Below are 23,544 nucleotides of genomic sequence, written 5' to 3'. Positions count from 1 at the left end.
GGGTTTCTCTAGGATTTATTCCTGGGAGTGGAATTTCTGAAACCTTGGATAAACAGCTTCTCTAGAGAGTTCCAAACCACTCTTCAGAGAGGATGGGTCAATCTAAATTCAACTGGTTGATGCAAATAACACTAGGTGATATTGTTAAACTACTGGATATTTGCCAATATGATGGGTATGAAAAGAAATTTTGTTAATATTAACCTTTATTTTCTAGATTACTAGGGTACTGAGCATCTGAAAATGCATTTATTGATTATTTCCATTCCTTCCTCTGTGAATCATATGGTCATCTCTTTGCCTCTTTTTATATGAACTGGTTGTCTATTTCTTAACTTCTTCTAGAAGTTCTTTGTGTTATTCTGGATACCACTTATTTGCTGCTATAAGTGTCATCAGTGTCTTCTCCTATTTGTCTTGTTAGGAGTATGTGGTGTCTTTTGATGAAGATTTGAGCCCAGGGCTGCGTTGGGCAGAGATGCAGTTCTGTGATCCTCTTGGGATCATGTTTCAAGGCTTTGTTGATGAGAATAGCTAAGGAGTGTCCCATAAAGTGATTTTCAAAGGTAAGGAAAATCTTCTGGACATGTTCAATTTGGTTAATAATCCATTATTAACCATTAAAATGGTAATCACATATTTATTTAAACTGTAAACTCATTGCCTTCAGGAGGCCAGGTGGGTAACAAAAGATTAAAGAGGATGAGGTGGAGCCACATCTCTCTCCAAGACACTTATTTGATGCTGTCTAAAGCATTTAAATCCCCACAGCAACCCTATATGAGGAGGAAATCAGTATTAATGTCAATTTGCAGATAAGAAAGCCCAGGCTGAAAAGTTAAGCAACTTTTCCAAAGCCACATAAGTAGAAAGTTAATGCACCAGATTCGACACTAAACTATCTGCTTCCCTAGCCCATCTCCTGAACCATGATGCTAAGAAATACAGTGGTGCAGTTGAGATGATGTGTGACGACTGGGCCTTAGTGTTGGAAAGTGATAGGGCATGGTGGGGACTGCAGCAAGCTGGAGAGGAAATGCCTGTCTGGATATAATGTTTCCTCCATTCTACCTGCCTCAATTCAGCCAGGAATGCAGACCTAGAGCTGCCAGATTGAATTTTTTTTTTTTTTTCATGAGAGGCTACAAATCCAGATGTTTGTGGGAATGGCAACTGATTTTTAAGTACTGGCAATCAAATTCAATAATTTCACAAAATTTTCAGGACAAATAAAGTGTTTTTATGGGTCCCTTTCATGACCTTTGATTTGACCCAGAATGAATGATTTCTTTGTAGTCAAAATTGCCTTTGGGGATAAAACCATATGAAATGCTACTTTCTTCTACTTGTTACTCAACAGAGGTTATTTTAGTGCAAGGATCTCCCCTTATTTGAATGCTTAGTAATTGGAGTCCCCAAAACAATCATGTGTCATATTAATCTAACTTTTTTGAGTTCCTTTTACCACAGGGGACAAGCAAAACAACTGAGCAGGAAGGAATCAGATTTGTGGGATGTTTGCCAGCTAATATTTTCACCTAAACTCTGAATCAGAGAAGCGTTTTCTTAGTAATTTTTAAACGTATCTGCAGTAGCTATAACTGTCTTAAGATTATAGAAGCCTAATAGACACTGTTCTTATGCTGTAAGGGTTAACAAAATATCTTTCTTTTCCAACAAATAGATTGATAAATGTGACAAAATTTCTCCTTTGGGGATCACCATGGTTTAAATTAGTTCTTCCATTGGAGAAATATCTGTTCTTTTTCATCTTCTTTAAGTCTATTTCTTTGTCTGAATTATTTACTTCATAAATTCTTCTTTTCTCTTTTATTTTTTTGAAATGGTCCCTGAAACACTTTCTATGGTTCCCCTTCAAACTTTAGCATACCTTTTCAATCAAATATTTATTCATGTTCTTTGGCCTGAATCTCATCTTCAAAATTACACTCAAGGCAGGGAATTTCTCTTGTTCAACAAAGAGATGGTGTCACTGCATTTCTAAAACATCCTTTTCTTTTATGAATATATATAATTTCAATCAGATTTTAGAACTATGGACTACAAGTGTGTTTTTAACTTCTTTTGTATCTCTCTGCCCTGTAGCTCTTATTCCACAAAGTAAATATCAATAATCACTTCTTTTTGTAGTACTAGGGATTGAACCCAGGGCCTCATGCATATTAGGTAAGCACTCTACCACTGAACCACATCCCCAGCCCTCCATAAATAATTCTAACCCTTCTTTGAAGATTTATAATCCATAAATGTATGATTCTATTGAATAGAACTGGAAATCTCTAGATTAGCATGGGGGTGGGGCTTACCATTGTTATAGCTAACATTTTTTTTAGCAGTTATTAATCTAGAATTTCATTTAATCCTCATACAACAATTCTATGAAGTAGGTGTTATTATTATCCCTATGAAAAATTTGAAACCAAAATTTAGTAGTTTCAAGATCATAGAGAAGCCCTCCACCCCTGGGTTAGCCCCAAATTCTGAAAAATGATCTGGTGGTAGAAAGGGGAGGAATGAACAGAGGGAGAGAAATTTGCTTCTCATCAAGACTATAAAGTAAGGCCTATTTATTAGTTGGTAATTTCAAAATATTTCACAAATTCTTTGATATTTCTCCCTTCAAAAAGTGGAGCCTAATTTTCTCCCCTTGAGAGTGGACTGTGTTTTTATTGGCTAGCATGTGATAGAAGGACAATGTATGACTTCTGATATAGTCATAAAAGGCATTTTTTATTTCCTTCTTGCTTTCTCTCTTGGTCACTCACTCTGGGGGAAGCCAGTTGCCATGTTGTGAGGATGCTCAAGCAGATCCGTGGAGAGATCCATATGCCAAGAAACTGAGGCCTCCTGCCAATAGCCATGTGAGACAATAATCTTGGATAACCATTCTTTAGCCCAGTTAAGTCTGCAGATAATGACAACCTTTATTGACTTCTTGACAGCAACCTCATAAAAGACCATGATGGAATAGAATCTCTCAGCTAAATTGTCATAAATTCCTGACCTATATGAACTGTGAGATAACAAATATTAGTTATGTTACCCAGATGTTTGGAGGTAATTTGCTACATAGCAATAAATAACTAGTTTAGCTAGGTTATCCTCTAAGTGAGTAAGTCTTACTTTTTGGTGGGGATGGGCCAGGGACTTCTTTTAGAATTTATAAAAAAAATATAGACCCTTTCCTTAGAAAAATGTACAGACACAAAAACATATATTCTATCAAAGCCAATTCATGGATCTCACATTAAAAACTCCTTTCCCAAATACTAAAGTAGTCCCAGTATATACGCTTTCCCTCCAAACTCCCTTTCCTGTGGATAACTATTTTAAAATATTCTTTATTCTGTGTTTCAGTTTGTTTTTCCTTGAGCTGAAAGAATGGCTAGAAAGGCTCTGCCCTTCCCTGCTTGCCCCAGGCTCTTTCCACCAGCACATTTCAGAGGGCAAAGAGGTCGAGCTAACTTTTCTCATGGTTCTATTTTTGTGACTTAATTCTTATGGAAAAGAGAATCAGGGTGCCTGGTGGGATTTCCAGAAAAGTCAGAAACAGTAGTTACTAGAAATACAGGAAGGAAGTATGTTCTTGAAAGATGAAAACTCCCAAGTCCAGAGCTCAATGAGTTGGCTCCATTTGTGTTCTCAGGACACATCCAAGCATTTCGGGGATTCCTCTTAAGTTCACGCTGAGTCTACTTGAGGACTCTTAGTCTTCATTTTCACATAGAATTGTCTGCAGGCTGACATCATTGGGTGCAAAGGGGAAGAATAGCTATATCTCTCCATTTTTTCTCTGGGGAGAGAAAGTCCTTTGAGGGGATGTGACCAGCAGGGAGAGCAGTCAAACTTCCTCTCTGCAGACAGCATCTGCTGATCCCTTGAGGCCATAATTTCTGACGAAACCAGGGAAGTATTGCAAGTCTCAGTCAACTTCCTCTCTGGGGCTTCCAGAATGGTCTCACTTCTGTTCAGGAGCACCCTTCTCTGGGCTACAGAGGCTCTGTCAGGAAATGTAACCGATGGCTAAAGTCATAGCCACGAATAAGGCAGAGACTGCCATCAGCCTCTGTGGTGAGCTAAGAGGCAGATGGTAGGATGTGGTGATGAGAAGGGATTCTAATCTACCTTCACTGAGTGAATGAAACCACGTTTTTAATAAACAGAGGTCTCTAGAGCTATATTTATTATTTTGTGTGAAGAAGTTAGTGTGAGTAAGGAGAGCACTGGTAATCCAAAGGTTAGGGCAGTGGGTGGTAAGATGGTCCCTTCTGCTTTGTCTAGATAGATGGGACTTCAGAGACAACCCAGACTCCTTGAATAATTAGCACCAATCTTAGAAGTATCTAGAGAGCAAAGAGGAGACGGACAGATTGCAACAATTATAGAACTTAGATTCTCAATATGACCTGTAGTTATTTGAAATGAATTGATTTTCTGTATGTTTTCATGAATGATTTTATGTATGTTTAATAGTAATCTTTCTGTTTAAAAGAAAAAAGCAAATAGTAAACATAGACAATATTTTCCAAGAAGGGTCTCAGTCAGTAGCTGGCAGGTGCTGCCCTTATGGGCTCCTGCTAGGTTCCCCGTTGCTCAGCATTCACTGAAGGCTTACCACCTGCCTCTGTTTCTATGTTACTATGACAACCTGTCTATTGAGTCTGTCCCCTGGAGACATGTGATCCCCTGCCCTATGGCACAGACTCCACTTTTTTTTTGATTTTTGTTGTTGCTAGGGAAGTTTCCTGGTTTCCCAAGAAAGCACAGGAAGAAAAGTAATAAAAGATACATTTCCTGCCAAACATTAGGGGACAACCAGATAGAAGAGGAGGAACAATAATTTGTGAATATGATGACAACCATTATGTACAGATGCCTTTCCTGTTGAAAAATCGGGCCTCGAGGAGAGTGGAGGACTTGGTCACATGGCTGTGAGCTCAGGACACACAGAGCAGCCCTCTTGGTAGCGGGCCCCAGAACACAGGCAACTTCCTGATTGGTTTATGTGAGCACTGACTTTTTTGCTGTCGCAATAAAGTGAATGCTAGCTTCTCTCAGAAATTAGAGGGCAAGTCTGACTCATTTTGCTGAACTTGGAGGTCATGGGGCTTCTCTGGGTGTTGAGCATGACTGTATAAAGTTCTTGACACATGTGGCGGCATCTGCTGTCGAAGGAGTTTTCTGCCACAGTAGTGTGAAGCAAGCCCCAGGTTTAGGAAGTTCCCTTAACACCCAGAAACATCACATTGGCTGGGACATGGACTGATCTCATGGTTCTCGGCACCCCCAATGCCTACAGAGAAAGCTTTTGGCAGGAAGGGGCTTGGTGGAGAAAGGCGGAAGAATGACTTTGTTGTTTTTGTTCAAAATAACACATATTCTTGTAAAAAATTCAAATTATATAGAAAAGTACATCAGTTTTTTTTAGACCCTTTACTGTAAATCCTCACTGCCCAGAGATAACCATCCCCACATTTATCAAATATGATTTGAGACTCAGTAGATGAATGAGTGGATGGATGAACAAATACAATTTTAAAAATAGGATGGTATTCTGCATACTGTTTTAGATTTTTTAAAAAACTAAATATAATTTTACTTGAATTTAACATCAGAAAAACAGAAGAAACACTCAGAATTACTAAATTGGTTGCTTCATCAGTACAAGATATAATAGTTCCTCAAAGATATCATTCTAGAATTAAGAAAAACATTAGAAGACTGAATATACAATTGTTTTTTTTAAAAGATCATTTTCAATTTGAAATGAATGTCTATTGACTTTCTATTATGAAAGGTGAGGAATTATCCACACATAGTTCAGCCCACTGCCTGACTCTATTCTTGATTTTTATTATATTCCTTTGGCAGTGTTCACCTCGTTTCATTTTGCTGTCTAACCATATCTTTCTGTTGTTTAGTTTTTGCTCTGTCTTTAGTGGACTCAGTACTGACCACACCTGTGTTACCCCAGTGTTATGGATGGAATTGTGCCTTCCCCACCAAGAGAAGGTATGTTGAATCTTCAAGATGTGACCTTATTTGGAAATAGGATCTTCATGGAGGTAACCAAATTAAAATGAGGTCATAAGAGTGGGCCCTAATCCAAATGACTAATCCTTATAAAAAGGGGAAAATTAGACACAGGCACAGAAGAAAGACGATGCGAAAAGACACCAGGGATAATACAGTGAAGAGCAGTCAGTTTCCCCAAGCCAAGGAATATGCCTGCCTATCGGAGCTGGAGGAGGCAGGGTGGATCCTTCCCTAGCTCCTTCAGAGGGAGCCTGCCTCTGAACACCTTGCTTCCATACTTCTGGCCTCCATCACTTGGGGCAACAAATCTCTGCTGTTCTAACACATTTGATCTATGGTATTTGTTATGGCATTCCTAGGAAACCAAGAGACCCAGGTTCTTCATTCTAGAATTTATTTTGACACATCTCTTGGTTGGATGCACTTTATTCATGTTTTTCCAGAAAGTTCCTGGGTCTTTTATTTCCTGAGGTTTTACATGTTTGAGACTGTCTGTGCCACGGTGGGCAAAGACACAACTTAGGCAGTTGAGGGGAGAAATAAAGAATGTCCATGCACTTCTGCCCTTTTCAAAGTTTTATTCACTCAAATCACTCAATAGAATTTCACTCTATAGGTTCTTAATCAAGAAAATGACAATCTTTAATGATGGGCACGGTAATAGACATAATCAATTCAAAACAAACAATTCTAAGTCAACTCTAAGCACTGCAAATACACTTAATCATGACAGACCTATTACAGACGTTCCCTCTGCATGATAAGCTCAAGTGCCAGATCTAGTCTCAAGTCTTAGGCCTTAAGTCCAGCAGATGCACACTCACTCAGACTGCAGTGATCAGGTCAGGAACTCATGGAGGCTTCTCCTGATGTGGAGTTGACAGCCAGTTGAGGAGACAATTGTAAGGAGATGTCACCATTCTCACTAGGGTTAGGAGGCTGCTGTAGAGTTTAAGAGCGGAGCGGATGATGCAGAGGATCAGGTAGATGATGAAGAGAGTTGGGATGTCAGTCCAGGTCCTCATCAGGCTCTCTAGTGTGTGTGCATCAGTATTGGCTAGCTCTAATGTCTATTCATTTGCTCCACCTTTATACTAAATTTTGGAATTCTGCTCCCCTTTGGGTCCCTATGAGCTATTACCAGTTTTCTTAGTGACATTTTACATTTCAGGACATATGGTTTGGTGATTTCCTCCCTGATCTTACACTTCTGACTCTTATCAGGGCGAAGGCAAATGACATGTGATTTCACTCTGACTCTCATCAGGTTGTGGAAAGTTACATGTCTTTATCAGGCTGTTGACATATTGGAGGGCTCTGTGGCTGGTGCCGGGTGAGACTGCAGGTTTATTTAAAATGGAGTTGCTTAGGCTAAGGCCATCCTCACAGTCTGTCTGTTGTCTTTATTGTTGTATATAAAGTCCTTGAGTCGTGTTTTATTTCCTTCAGAACATTTGAGATGTTGGTCCTCTGTCTTCTGATTCTTCTCTCTGCACATGGTTTCCTAACTGGACACCCATGTGAGATTTTTCCTTATCCTTGGTGTTTCTTAACTTCAGTAAGATATATCTTGGTGTTGAACAATCTATATCAACTTTTCTCGGAATATGTATAGCCTTTTGATCAGAAGATTTAAATCATCCTTGTTTCAAGGAAGCTCTGTTTAACTTTGAAAAAAAAATCATATTTAATTCCTTTTTTTCCTCCTTCTTCAAAAGTGACTATTCACCTTCAGAAACGACAACCTCTCTTTTCTTGGTTTTCTTTAACAATATTAATTTTCTCCATAATCATTAGCAAGTTGTAGGGTTTGTTGTTCGTCTCATTTTGTGTGATTTCCAGGAGTCTGTCCCCCATGTGCTGAACTAGTTATTTTTATCTTATGTTCTGTTGCTTCTAACATAGATCCCATCTCTATCATGGTTTACTCTTCCATTTTTATCCTGCATCTACTAGTTTACTTTTTACCTCTTTCTGCTATTTTGTAACCTCTTTGTTGAAGGGAAAAAAAACCATTTTGGGGGGTGGGGGCATGTATTGGGGATTGAACCCTGGAGTGCTTTACTGCTGAACAACAACCCCAGTCCTTTTTATTTTTTTTATTTTGATATAGGGTTTCACTAAGTTGCTGAGGGTCTCACTAAATTACTGAGACTGGCTTTAAACTTGCAATTTTCCTGCCTCAGCCTCCCGAGTTGCTGGAATTACAGGCATGTGTCACTGTACCTGGCTCAGCTCTTTGGACTTTTAGGTGTTTCCTTTGGAATCATTTTATAGAAATGGTATTGTCTGAATTTTCTTTGAGAATACAGAGAATTTATCTGAACATCTTTTCTGTTTCATTAGGTAACTCCCTTTTAGTGTGTGTGTGTGTGTGTGTGTTTTTTAATCAGCCTTTTGTGTATATTTTCTTTCTCGGCAATTTCTAGGCATAAATCCCCTTTTGATTATTACTTATCTTTGAATGGGGTCTACTACTGATGGAATAACAGTATGAAGAAAGCAGAAGGAAGTTGGGGATTGGAGAAAACTAAGATCCTTCAGATATAATAGTTTCGTTTGTTTGTTTGTTTGTTGTTGTTGTTGCTGGTGGTGGTTTTTTGTCTCAAACACCCTTTCAGTTGTTTTCTTTTTCTTGGGGATCATCTCTCTGATGTTTTGGTGTTCAGGAAGTCCATGCGGCCGAGACACATGGGTCCCTGGTGCAATCTGGTGGTCTCTGCTTCCTCCTTCCCTTGGTCTCCACTTCCTCTTTCCTCACCATCCCCACATGTAGCCCATCCTCTCTGCCACTCTAGAACTGGCTGCTCTCTACAGGACCTCTGCCCCCACATGCCCCAGTCTCTGGAAGCCAGCCTGTGCTACCATGTCTTCTACGTGAAGTCAAAGCACCATCAACCAAGCTTCCACCATAGAATTTTACAGAGACCTGGTCCCACCCTGGGTGTACCTGGCACCTCCCTTTCCTGTTCCAGTTCTCATCCCATGTAAACAGCAGGTTTGTTTCATGGGCTCTGGTTTGGTGCTGTGGAAGTTCCTTGTCCTGTGGAAAATGGAGGGCTCCTTCCCTCTATATTTTTTTCATTTGTTTGACTATGATCAGAGGTTTTCATAACGGGAGGAGGAAATAAATATTTTAATGGGAAGTTTCTTCTTTTGAAAAGTTAATTGGTATTATAGTAAGCTATTTATAGCCTGGGAAGATTTATCTTTATTATGTGAATAATATTACAAAGTATAAATAGGAACACGATCTATTTTTTCCATTTCTTAATATTCTATTTCTCCTAACTTAGACTTAAAAGTGTCCTGTTCACGTCATGAACAGCATTCCCTCCATTCTGTTTCTGTTCAAAATAAGGATGTATTTTTACTTTTTTATTATAAAAATAACAATGCTCAAAAAATGTTCACTAGAAAACATTGAACAACACTAAAAAAAGAATGACAGTGAAAATCATCTGAAATCCCTCTATACATAATTGCTATTAAAGTTATGTGATCATCTTTTGAGACATTTTCTATACATACACAAGTAATATCTGTAATTGGACCAAGTGGGATATATTTGCTGTTTTGTCATGTTTTGTTTTATATAAATACTGCATTAGGACCTTGTCACTGAAAGAAATTCAAAGGACACAGACAAACCCTCCTTCATCCTCCTTCCATCCTTTTCCCCTCTCCTGCAAAAGCACCTGTCTCAGACTTCCAGAATATTTTCTGTTCATTTCCATACATAATTGTAAACACACAGAAACATACATTTTTATAAACATAAATTAGATCACTGAGTATAGCTGAAATTCTCATTCAGTAATTTTTTGAAGACTAGTGTGAATGGGACCTAATTCTAATTAAAATTTCTAATTATAGTGGGATCTTACTCTAATTAATATTTCTAATTAGTTCAAAGGAATTATATTGTGTTTTGAATATACACTGTATTCTCTTTTCTTCTACCTTATGCAACTGTTTTAATTCATATGAGGTATAACCTAAACATTTGGATTTATTTATTTTCCTTTACTTATTTATTTTTGGTGGTACTGGGATCAAACACTAGCACCCACTTCATACGTGCTAGGCAAATGCTGTACTACTGAGCTATATCCCACAACCCAACCTTTATATGTAAAAGAATCTGGGGTGTAGTTCAGTGGCAAGATGCTCCTAGATTCAATTCCCAGTACCGGAGGGGTGAGGGAAACTAAAAAGGCAAGACAATTCTGTGTACAATAGGTACATAGATATCTCAGTGGAATAGAGTGTATAAGGAGATTCATCCAAATATGCTCAACTGATGTTTGGCAAAGTTATTGGAGCAATTCAACTAGGGAAAGGATAGTCTTTTCAACAAATGCTGAACCAATTAGAGAGCCATATGCAAAACAAAACAAAACAAACAAAAAACACCATATCAAATCTTGATCCTTACCTCACACCATATATAAAACTAAGAGGAAACACATGACAAATTAAGAACCTGTCACAGACTAGGGGAGACAAAGGAAATTATATATGCAGTGTAGGATCCTGGACTGGATCCTAGAACAGGAAAAGCACAATAAGGAAAATATCAGTGAGATTTAAATATAGTCTATAGCTTATTAATAAATGCTAATTTCCCAGTTTTGATAATTGTACTATGATTATGTTGTTAACATGGGGGGAACCTGGGTGAAAGGTATGTGTGAACTGTCTGTACTATTTTTGTAGCTTTTCTGTAAGTCCAAATTTATTTCAAAATAAAGCTTTTAAAGATTTAATTTTAAATGGATATCTAAATTTAAGAGCTAAAACGTCTAGAAGAAATTGTAGTAGAAAATCCGTAGCTTTAGGTTTAACAAAATTTCTTAATATGACACAAAAGGCATAAATTATAAGAGATAAAACCAGTAAATTGGACTTCATCAAAATTTAAGACTTTTGCACTTCAAAAGCCCCAATTTTACAAAAATAAAAAGATAAGCCAAAGACTAGAAGAAAATATTTGCAAAATATATATCTGACAAAAAACGTATATCTAGAATATATGAGAAGTTCTTACAACTCAATAATATGATAAGCACTCAATTTAAAACAGGAAAATATTTGAACAGATAATGTACCAAAGAAAATGTGCAGATGACAAATAAGCACATGAAGAGATGCTCAAAATCATTAGGCATTAGGAAAATGCAAATAAAAATCACAGATCCCATTTACACATCTATTAGAAGAGCTAAGATGTTAAAAGACTGAGTATTAACAAGGATGTTCTGCAAGGAATGCAAAACAGAGCAACTGCTTTAGAAAACAATTTGGCCCAAATTTAAAGATAAACTCACACCTACCACATGATCTAGTCATTCCACTTCTAAATATTTATCCAACAGAAATGAAAACATATGTCTACACAAAGACTTGTACATGACTATTCATAGCAACTTTATAATAGCCCCAAATGGGAAACAACCCAAATGTCCATAAATAGGTTAATAAATAAATATCTATATCTATATTATGAAACAGTACTCATCTTTAAAAAGGAATGTTACAGCAATATTGATGAATGTCAAATTTATTATTCTGACTGAAAGAAACAACACAAAGAAGAGTGTGCACTGTATGATTCCACTTATGTAAAGTAAGAAAAATTGCAAACTGATCCATAGTGACAAATCAGTGGTTGCCTGGTGACATTGGCAGTGTGTATTGGCGGGAAGGAGTAGGAGGAATCACAAAGGGGCAAGAAGAAAGTTGAGGGTGATGAACGTGTATGTGCGTTATCTTGAAGGTGGTAGTAGTTTCAGAGATATGTATACATAGGTCAAAACTCACCAACTTGTGCTCTATTTATTGTATGTGAACTATACCTCAATGGAGTGGTTTAAAAAAGGGGCTGGGGGGCAAAAAAAAAAAACCCCTAGAACACTTGTTGAAGAGTTTGCTGGACCCCACTCCTAGAATTTTTGATTCAGTCAATGTTGGGTAGGGACAAGAATTTGCATTTCTAATGTGCTCTGGAGTTGCTGAGGCTGGTATTCTACACTTTGAGGACCACTGGTGTATAGAATGTGGCCAAGAGCTTTGCAATGATATTGGCCTTTCTGTCTGCCCGGCATCCCAATATTTTTCTTGCTATGAGAGCATCTCTACATATCATGGGAGGCAAGACTCCATCTCCAACATCAGAAGCAGGTGGGCAAGATCTGCCTTCTCCTGTCCCCTGGCCACATTCTGTTCTCCACCTCTCCACCACTCTGATCAGGACTTGGGTTTAGCACACTCATTTTTGTAGATTTCTTGCTCCCTCTGAGACCACAGTCAGACACCACTCTCAAGGATCGTTCATTCTGGCTCACTCCCTTTCACCCTCTGAGTAAAGTGGACTGAGGGTGTGCCAAGCCAAGTAAGGCTAGAATGATGAGACAGGTTTGCGTGCAGCAGGAGAAATCAAGCTTCCCAAGGATTCCAGAAGGATCCAGAAGGAAGAGTTCAATGGACTGCATGTTTGTGACCCTCCCTTGGATTCCTAGGTTGAAATCCTAACCCCCATGTGATGGTATTAGGGGGCGAGGTCTTTGGAGGTAATTAGTTTATGAGGGTGGAGCCCTGGTGAACAGAATTAGTGTCCCTCTAAAAGGGTCCCCACATGACTGTCTTACTCTTTTGGATGCCACAGGAAGTAAACAGTCTCTGACCTGGAAGAAGTCCCTCTCCAAACACTGCATCTATCAGCATCTTGATCTTGGACCTCCCACATCCAGACTGTGAGAGATAAATGTCTGTCATCTCAGTCACACAGTTTATGGCATTTTGTTAGAGCAGCATGACAGAAACAATAGGTGCCAGGTGCCAGGGACCCAGGAAACTGCCATTCAGGAGGTGCCCCTGGTGCAGAGGTTGACAAAGACCTCTAGCTACTCCAGACAAAGGACAGTAGAAGACCATTTGCAGACCTGCTTGCAGCATGGGACCTCCTGGCTAGAGGCAGATGATTGTTTCAGGAGGCTGGGGTGAAGGTGGGCCTGGCAGATCTTCCTGTTTTGTTCCTATTTTTAGTAACAACGGTCTGCTTTGTATAAAGATAAAGCCAGGACTGTTTTAAATAGCTGCATATTTTGTTACGGTAATATATTTCTATTCCTCTTTTTTTTAAAAAAAAAATGAGAAATGACTTTCCAGCATCTGTTGAAATCACATGTTCATGATTTAATCTGGTGCAAGGGTGATATTTTATTATTATTAATGGTTATCTTTGGGTCAAACCTTACAGTTATTCTTGGGATAAAGCCTCTCTGTTCATGGCATAAGGTTTCCCACAATATATTAATGAAATCCATTCTATGTATGCTTTAATGCAAGATCTATGGGTGCTTTATAGGACTAGGTAAGGTTTTTCTAGAACAATGATTTTCAATCTTTTTCTCATTATTGCCTCCATAAGGAATCTTTTTAGACCTTTTTTTTTTCCTTAATTGCCACCCCCATTTAATTTTCATACCACAGATATACCATAATTCTACTACAGGTAGAGTTGCATTTTCTACATGCAAAGAATAAGGTTTTCTTTAACCCCTACAAGAGTCAAATCTGATGCTTGGGGGAGATACCCCGATGGAGAAAGTGTGCCCTGGAATATTCTTTATTTGTGCATAATGACCTACGCAACAGGGCACATTTTCAAGGCTCAGAAAAAACAGAACAGCATGAGTTCTCTAAGGCCAATACATTTTAGTAAAGACTTATTGTGTTCATTGATTCCTCTCTGACTATCTTACAAAATGGGCCAACAAATACGTTTGACCTTTGGCAGAGCCTTCTACCTCCACTTCAGAATCCATCCCTAGAGAGCCTTCCCCAAGTAGCACTTCCTAACTCGTTCCCCATCTCTCTAGCCACTCACACCAGCTACTCTCTGAACTACCCTGCTTCAGCCAGGCACTCCCAGGCTGTGAGAGGTGCCCCTCCCAGCTCAGGCCCCCCACTAGCTGTACTCACAGACACTCCACAACCCTTACTTCAGCCCTGACACCTGTCCTCGCCCTGGAGAAAAAGTATCTGAGAGATAAAATTAGTGCCATCCTGTACTATGTATAATTTTCATCTGTTCTTGGCAAGTCTGCATACGGTCTCATAGATCATATACTAGATCACAAACATACCCTCGACTGGCTCCAAAAGAACAGAAACGATGTGTGTTATGCTCTCTGGCCAAAATAAGATGAAAAATAAAGTAACAACCCAAACAAAAATAAACCAGCTACTTGGAAACTTAAAAATACTTATTGAATCAACAATTGACTTGGAAAGGAAATCAAGAACACAAAAGGAGTTTATTCAGAAAACAATAATGGTTCAGCCTGCCATGCTAATCTCTGTGGAATGTGTTCAAAGCAGTACTTTTAGGAAACTTTATGGCTCAAAAAAAATTTTTGTTTTCTTTTTTGGTGGTTGATAAAAAGAAAACATTTTATAAAGAATTCAACTTAAGATATGAGGAAAGGAATGAGAAGACCACCCAAAGTAAAGAGGAAGAAGAAAATTAAGGCAAGAAAAGCAGAAGGAGATACTTTTGAAAGTGAAAAAAATAATTTCAATGAGCTTAATAACCAAAAGCTAAGAATTGGACAGGAAATATATAATTCAATAAAATATGAATTGAGAAAGGATATATACACACGCACACACACACACACACACATACACACAGACATATAAAATTATTTCCCTGAGGAAGTCCTATTTGATAAAACACAAAAGTTTGTATTAATAACATTTGAACATATAAATGAAAAGTAGATTATTTATATTATAAAATATAAAACTCTAAACTTTTACAATATGAAAGTCTAAACTTTAATATTAAAGCTTATAACTCAATTGAGGAGAAAGTTTGGAAAGTTATTCAGCAAGAAGTGTTCAGAAAGGATGCAGGACCTGAGAGATCAGGAGGGCGCTCAGGACACCTGGTGGAATGGGAGCCTGCAATAGAAGTCAGTGTGCATTAAGGAAAACAGAGATGTTTGACAGAGACAGGAACCTCCTGGGATCCCCCAAGAACCCTCTTGCAGCAAGCCTCAGAACTGAGGGGGCAGTGGTCTCCCCGCTGTGGAGTAACTGGATTGAGCGGGTGAGAGGGACCCTCAGAGGTCACTAATGATTTAGGAAATCTTTTTGTCCTTCTGTTTGATTTTTATCAAAATAGTTGCCTGTTTCCTGGATTTTGTCTTAAAAAACAAAACCAAGTATACCCATTATAATTAATTTACTAATGGATTTTGGTTTTCAATAGTGGCAAGACAGACCAAGAGGAAATGTAACAGGGGTTCACTTGATGCTTTGACTATATCCCTTGTGGCTTTGAAACATACATTTTTTTTTCTTTTTCCCATCCTTCTTCTCCCTCATCTTCTTTTCCCTAACTTTCTCCTTCCTGACCTTCTCTTCCCGGATCTTCTTTTCCTTAGCCTTTTCCCTGATCTTCTCTGATCTTTCTCTAACCTTTCTTTCCTGATCTTCTCCTTCCTGATCTCTCCTCCCTAATCTAATTTTCTCTGAATCACCTCTTTAAAAGCCCCCTGTTCCTTCTGATGGGCAGAATCACAGCCTCTGAGACAGGAGTCCCCTGTGTCTCTCCTTTGCTATCAAAGCAATAAGCCTTATTTTTCCTTTTTTTCAAAACTCTGTCCTTGTTATTGGATTGGCATGGCATGGCATGAGCTTTCGGCAACAGAAACAAGCAGAGAAATCAAACGGGGATAAAAAGAGAGGTATGAATATCCTTAAAAAATAATCTCTGTATCAGGTAGGATTTGTGTTGGCAATATACAACAGTATATTATTAATTTAATAATATTTGCTTCAATATCTTAGTGTTCATCTTTCATGTACAAGACATCTGGAGAAAGGCTGTCCAGGGCTGGAATGGTGGCTCACAGAACCAGAGTCGACCCCAGGGTCCTTCCCTCTGTCTCTTCTGCCAGTCTCACCACCTCTACACTCCTGGGACAGGAAGGGAAAGGTGGAAAGGACCAGAAAACTCACCTTCTAGCAGAATCGACTTCTGTCCTCCTGGAAATACCACATTGCCAACTCATGGTCAAGTCACATGACCAGTCCTAACTGTAGGGAAAGCTGGGAAAGGTTACCACCATGAGCAGAATCAGAGCTCTGTTACTAAGCAAGAAGAGGAAACTAGATAGACAGTGGGCAGACCACCGGTGGTCTCCGTCATGTTCCCCAACATGGAAACCCTGCCTGGGCTACCAGGACGTTCCTAATTCTTGCTACACTCTGGGCCTTCATAAATATTAACTGACTTAGAATGTAGGGGTTTAGAAAGTGAAGTCTGAATTCATTTTAAGCAGAGCAGGAACACCTCTTGGTAGTGATAGTGGCCCGAGTGAACAAGGGTAACCGCTACTGCTGGCTGAGCTTGAACTCTGAGTTTAGTAATTTAATTTATGTAAGAAAAATTCCTCCTGAATATATTGCTTATATATTGCCTTTTCAGAAAGGGCCACTGTGACTGCTCTATTTAAGACTGTATTGGCCGCTACCCATCGTCCTGGTACTTCTTATCTCATTTTTTTTTCTTCTGCCAGGCAGAAAGCAGTGGACAGAGGTCATCCAGACGACCTCTCCAACAATCCCCAAGGTCGGCGTTGCCATTGCCCCCTGTTACATACTTGGCACATCTAAGGTTTGGAGGGCTGGATGAGCTTTGCCAGTAATCAGGCAATGGAGCTGGAGTATATTCTGGATTTTTTTCCTTTCTTACTCTTAATGTCGCCATTCTACTCCTTTTCCTTGTTTGTATTTTGCTGCTTGTCTTAGCTCAGGCTGCTATAACAAAATGCCATAGACTGGGTGGCTGAAACAACAGACATTTATTTCTTACAGACGGATATTTATTCCTTTCTTCAGGCTTCGAGGTCCAAGATCAAAATGCCATTGGGTCCAGGGTACGAGGGCCACTTGAAAAACAGCTCTTTCTCTTCCTCTTTTTATAAGGCTCCATTCCCATCATGAGATACCCACATGAACTGATGGAAATTTGGAAATTTCCCAAGGTCCTACTTCCAAATACCATTATATTGGAGGTTATAACTTCAATATATGAAACAAAAATGGAATGAGGACGAAAACATCCAGCCCATAATATTGATTTACTGGTAGGTGTGGGGCAGATGCTACTACTTAATAGATCATATGCAGCCTCTATATTTTTCTTACTAAAACAACTCTGATTTTCTTCAAGATGACTATGCAGCAGATAAAAAAAACCATTTACCTCATTTGCAAACAGAAAAGGCCATGAAACCTAGTTGATGCCTGATGAGATCTAAAAGAGAATATTGGATGGCATTTCCAGGAAAACTATTGTTTTCCTATTTAGAGAGACTAATTAGCTGGCATGACTTCTTTCAATCTTTCCCCTTCTGCCTGGAATGCAGACTGAGTATCTGGAGACAGCAGCTATTTTATATAATGAGGTCAAGAACAGCACATTATAACAGAGCATACAGTTAGGAGTCTGCAGGACTTCTACCAAAGTTATTGTTACTTTGGAAAAGCCCCATTTGATGAAGCTGCCATATTTGGGTTTCTATTATTATGCAACTGAATTGACACCTAATTGAAATGAGACATTAAATTTCTTACTGTAATTGTTTTCTAAAATGAAATTTCCTTGTGTTTATACTAATTTTTCTTTTTTGAAGGGGAAGCGCTAGGGATGGAACCCAAGGCTTCACATTTGCTCTATTGCTGAATCGCACCTATGTCCCCACCATTTTTGCTTCAGGTATAAATTTGGAGGTCATATTAATTCAATATTCTTCTCATTTTATTATTAAATATGTCTCTTCCATTGTATGATTCTTTTAAAAAAATTCTTTAGAATATTACTTGCAAAACTCCTTTTCCCCTCTCAGAAAGAAGTTGAAAGTTCTGGGAAGGCTGTGACCCCCTCCCCTCTCTGGGGTCTTTCCACCTCTCTAAAGAGTAAGAAGTGATATATCCCACACAGACTAGACCCCACACGTCCATTGGGGATTTTACTCTCCCTGGGGCTCAGCACAGGGCACAGGGCCCCAAATCCTTTTTTTTTCTTTCCCCAGGATCCTGTAACACCTAAGCTAGGGATAGCAAATAGCATGCAGGTCTAATCCAGTTCAGAAGGAATTTCATTTGGCTCAGACAGCATTTAAGCCTTCTTGTGAAAAGATTGTGAACATTTTAAAAAATGAGATCTTTAGCTTTTTAGATACAAATACCCAGTTTCAGAACACGCAGAAGACAAGAGCATGTTAAAGGACACCAGCAAATCCAGACGCTGGGAACTTTGTAAGACAAAGGAGTTGGCTCTTTAACAAATACACTGCAAAGGGGAAAAGATGAGGGGAATAAAACAGTGGATTAAAGGAGACTTGAAAATATGTCAATCACTCAACTCACAGACCTTGTTTGGATTGGACAAACCATAAAAAATCAAATTAGGGCTGGAAGCAGACCTCACAGGTAGATCGTGTCCTTAGGCAGCACAAGTCTTGGCTTGGATTCCCAGCATAAATAAATAAGTAATAAATTACATTAAATAAATATTTTATGAGAAAACTATGAATTTTAACACTGATGGGACATTTGATGTTAAGAAATTATTGGGGTTTTTTAAGCTATGATACTGTGCCATGGTTAGAAACAAGAGTCCTGTCTTTATAAAGAAAAGGATGGATTAGGGATTTACTTTAAAATAATTCAGGATGGGGAAAGTAGTGAAGTTATGGATGAAACAAAACTCATGATCAATAATCATTGTTGAAATTTGGTGGTGGGTGGGGTTTACTATGGTCTTTTGTTTATTGTTAAATATGTTTAAAGTTTTCCATAGCATTAAAAAGAACGTGTGTGTGTGTGTGTGTGGTGTGTGTGTGATGGTACTGGGGAGAAACCTAGGGCCTCACAAATGCTAGGTAAGTATTCTACCACTGAGCTACATCCCAGCCCTGTAATAATATTTTTTAAAGAAGAACTTCCAGCTGGGTTTGGTGGCCTGTAATCCTAGTAGCTTGGGAGGCTAAGGTAAGAGGATTGCAAGTCCAAGGCCAGCTTGAACAATTTAGAGAGGTCCTAAGCAATTTAGTGAGACCCTGTGTCAAAATAAAAAATAAAAAGGGGGGTTGTAGCTCAGTGGTTAAGCGCTCCTGGGTTCAGTCTCCAATACCAAAAAAAAAAAAAAAGAGAGAGTTTTCCTATAACAATTCTGAGTTTGGATTCTCATGGAAAGCTCTGGTGTCACCAGGCCAGACTCCCACATTGCAACAACAGCGGGAGTGTTTCCATGCTGGCACTGTGCAGGCAGCCATCGTTCCTGCCACTCGGGTTGCACTGGCCTGGCCATATCCTGCCTGCATACCTGCACAGGTGTCCATCAGCCTCAGTACTCCAGGCTGCCCTCTACCGGGCACTTCCCATACTTCCCCTCTCATGTTCTTCTCACCCAGACCAGCATCACTGTTCAAGTGGGGCAAAGCCAGCTGCTTCCTCTTTCTTCCTTTTTCATGATGTTCTTCCCCCAGGTCCTTTTTTTCTGTGCCATGAATCCTTTTTTGATCCCCCAAGAGTCCAGGATTTTGAAACTCAATAGCTGGAAAAAACCACTTCTCTCTCTGCCTCCCGCTCTCTGTCATCATATCACTTTTCCGGGCAGTGAGAACAGAATACGCTGACCCTTAAATAGGGAAACCAACAGATGGGAATGAAAAAGAAAACTGGGAAGCATTTGGTGAAGATGTGGATCCAGGTCTTACACCCATCATACTGGCAAATATTAAGAGTTGAGTTTCAAGTGCTGCTAAGGTGAATGGAAATCAGAAGCTGGGAACATCACCTGGTGTAAGCTCCCTGGGAAGCAATGTGATGCGTTGGGTGGACCGTTGGGTCAGCTTTTCATTACTGTGACCAAAGACCCAATGAGAACAATTTTAGAGAAGGAAAAGTTTATTTGGGGCTCATAGTTTCAGAGATCTCAGTCCATAGATGACCAACTTCATTACCCTGTGCCCAAGATGAAGCAGAACATCATGGTGAAAGGGTATGGCAAAAGAAAGAATCTGGAGTCAGGGCATCAGGAAGCAGAGAGAGAGAGAGAGAGAGCACTCCCTACCCACCGGGGACAAACTATAGGCACATCCCAGTGACCCTCTAGCCACACTCTACATGCCTACAGTTACTACCCAGGTAATCCATTCAAGTGAATTAATGCACCGATTAGGTTAAGGCTCTTATAACTTGATCGATTCACCTCTGAAATTTCTTGGATTCTCTGTTATGGTTTAGATATTAGGCGTTCCCCCAGAAGCTCATGTGTGAGACAATGCAATAAGGTTTAGAGGTGAAATGATTGGATTATAAGAGCCTTAACCTAATCAGTGTTAATCTCCTGATAGGGATTAACTGGTGACTGTAGTCAGGTAGAGTGTGGCTGGAGCAGGAGGGTCATGAAGGCGTATCTCTGGGGTTATGTATTTTGTGAGCTAAATTTAGTCTCCCTCTCTCTGCTTCTCATGTCCTGAGCTGCCGTGATGTTCTCCCTCACCTCGAGCCCTAAGAAATGCAGCCAGCTGTCTGTGGACTGAGACCCCTGAAGTTGTGAGCCTCAAAATAAACTTTTCCTCTTCTAAAATTGTTCTTTCAGGTCTTTTGGTTACAGCAATGAACAAGCTGACTAAAACAGTCTCACACATGAGCTTTTGGGAACATCTCCTGTCTAACATGGACTGAACCAATACTTCCCACCCAGCCATGACATCCTGGATGCTGAACCCAAGAAACTCCTTCCCATGTCTCCAACAAGATGTGTAAAGCTCTGTTCATTGTAGAAATGTTTGTAATACAGAAGATTTGGAAACACCTAAAAGCTTGCAAATGGGAAAGTAGATAAATAAAATGTGTTACATACAAATAATGAAAAATGTTAGGCAGATAAAGGAATGCTCAGGCCCACATCTACTTATATCAGTCTGGAGCAATCTCAAAAGCATCACCTGGGCTGGGAAAAGGTGAGAAGCAGTAAGAGATGTATACCAACAGGCCATGCATATATATTTTTTAAAATATTTTTTTAGTTTGCAGATGGACACAATACCTTTATTTTATTTATTTTTCTGTGGTACTGAGGATCAAATCCAGAGCCTTACACAAGCTAAGCAAGCACTCTATCACTAAGCCACAACCCCAGCCCCTGCATATATGTTTAAAAGCACACACATAATACCAAAATTGCAAATAGAAATATAATCAAGGAAGACATAGAAAAAAATCGAAACAAAAAAAAATCACAGGAATAAATCCTGTGGTAGGTCGAGGAAAATGAGATTTGGGATAGGGTAAGGGGTCAAAAAACAAAGTAAAATAAAAGTGAGCCCTTCCTGTGTCGATGAAGTCTGTGCACCTTGACCCAGGGAGAATGGCTGATTTCCTCTGAGCACGCCCCATCTCAGCAAGCAGAAAACTAAACCAAAACACGAGTTAATATTTAACGCATGTGGAAAGAAAACTCCAGTGAGTGCCCGTGGATACCCCTATGCCTGATGTGTGCTCAGAGGTGGCAGAGGGCAGTCACTCAGGCTGGGTCCTGAGGGCAGAGGGAGGCCTCAGGCAGCTTCAGGAAGTTGAGGAGCCCCAGACCTTCAGCCCTTGCGATTCTCTCCAGACGGCTGGTCTTATTCCAGGGCCACACCACAGTGTAGCCTTGACTCACTTTAATCACACAGCCTCCTAGAGGTGCTGCACACTGCTCTCAAGAAACTGCTGGGTCACTAGATGGTCCCACAGAGATTGTCACCACAGGGGTTTCACCCTGTCATTCACCTGAAGCTCCTCCAGCACAGTCTGGAGACCCTGGGCACAAACTCCTCCAGCCTCTTCTGTTGCCGGCCTCCAGTGACAAAAGCTACTTCTCAAGACAATCAAGTCCAGAATGGTCCAGCTTATGTTTCATGTGGAGGACAGAGGGGAGTGGCAGCTTTGATGATGTTTGAGGTCTCACTCTTGGAGAAAGAAGTAGGGAGAGATAGATGATGAGTTACCTGCTGTCCCCCAAATCCCCTTTATTTTCTTGGTCTCTGTTTGGAGAGGCGTCCGTGAGGTTGAAGCACCCCTGCCCCAATGTCTTGACCCAACCGTGGGGCGACTGGCCCAGTTCTGTGTGGTTATGTTGTTCAGTGAGGAAGCAGGTGGAGGAAGTAGGAACAGCACCAAGTCAGGCCCCAGGCCACTGGGGTTTCAACTGAGGGGCTTCCTCCAGGTGTGCCTGGCCCGGGTTGACAGAGGGAGAACTGAGGCCTGTGGTCGCCTGCCTCTAAGATGGTGCTCAGTGATCCCTATCTCCTGGTTTTCATGTCTATGTATGGTTTCCTCCCACATTGTATCAGGGTTGGTCCGTAAGACCAACAAAATACGGCAGAAGTGGTGATGTTGGTCTCAGAGGCTAGCCAAAGACACTGTGATATCTGCCTTAGTTTCCTTTTTGGGCTGCTAACTTTGGAAGAAACCAGCTGCCACGTTGTGAGTTCCTGCAGCCCTCTTGGAGATCCTCAGGGTGAGGAACAGAGGCTTCCTGCCGGCAGCCATCCAGGAGCCATCCTGGACGTGTGTCCTCCAACACAGTCAAGACCTCGAATGACAGCAACCTCTTTCAATATCTTAACCCTGAACCAGAACCTTCCAGCTTGACTACTTCAAATTCCTGACTCTCCAAATTAGAGAGTTAGAGATGATGATAGGTGTGTGTGTTTGTTTAAGCAGCTAAATTTTGCGTTAGTTTGATACACAGAAAGGGCTAGGTCAGGACCTGGGCTGTAGCTCAGTGGTAAGGCACTTGCCTAGCATGCATAAGGCCCTGAGTTCGATCTCCAGCACTGCCAAAAAAAAAAAAAAAAAAGAAAAGAAAGAAAAGAAAAGAATGAAAGAAAAAAAGAAATGTCATCCAATGCACTTGGCAGCTGTAAGTGCATTCTTGGCTGTGTCTGGGGAGGCTTCTGGGCTGGGGGTTTGCCTCCTGTGCCAGACAGGAAGTAGTAGGGCTCCCAGAAGGTTTTAGCCCCTCACTCCCTCTTCCTTCCCTCACACCTCAGGAACTTCCCTTCAAAATCCCAACAGCAGATGTGGAAAGAAATCCTAACAGAACTTCCCTTATTTGACTAAAAGCCAAACTTTACCACAAACCCCTCCCTGCCAGTCAGTAAGGTGACCAGCCTTGGCCACCTGGACATTTCAAAAAGAGTATGTAAACAAGTCACATCAAAATCTTCCTCCTTGGAAGCCTAATCTGCCGCCCTTTTGTTAAGTTGGTACAAACCCTTAACCTCTAGATATTCAGCAAGGTACTTGTTACTTAGTGCTTCTACTGGTAACTAGACCAGGTCTTTTCTTTTGTTAATCTATCAGTTAATTCACAGGCCACCTACTCAAAGCCTAAATTGGGAAAGGAAAAGT

At 40.1% G+C, this 23,544-nt stretch overlaps 1 long non-coding RNA gene across 3 annotated transcripts in view; it reads left to right on the top strand.

Moving 5' to 3' along the window:
• LOC124079915 (uncharacterized) overlaps positions 1–22,304 on the top strand; it is a 47,771-nt gene extending 25,467 nt beyond the window's left edge. The window contains exons 3-7 of one of the 3 annotated variants that reach the window (XR_009225015.1): positions 425–566; positions 5,943–6,033; positions 17,059–17,219; positions 17,769–17,851; positions 20,744–22,304. This is a non-coding gene — a long non-coding RNA (uncharacterized LOC124079915). The remainder of the gene's footprint in view (positions 1–424; positions 567–5,942; positions 6,034–17,058; positions 17,220–17,768; positions 17,852–20,743) is intronic. The other 2 variants (XR_009225016.1, XR_006847522.2) reach the window with 2 other exon arrangements.
• The last annotated feature ends 1,240 nt before the right edge of the window (positions 22,305–23,544 follow it).

This window comes from Marmota monax, unplaced genomic scaffold (genome assembly GCF_021218885.2).
Source record: "Marmota monax isolate L192 unplaced genomic scaffold, Marmota_monax_Labrador192_F-V1.1 WCK01_AAM20220418_F8-fsc00015, whole genome shotgun sequence".
Lineage (NCBI taxonomy): Eukaryota > Metazoa > Chordata > Mammalia > Rodentia > Sciuridae > Marmota > Marmota monax.
The sequence above is the reverse complement of the archived record's forward strand: the minus strand, read 5'-3'. Positions and strand labels throughout refer to the sequence as shown.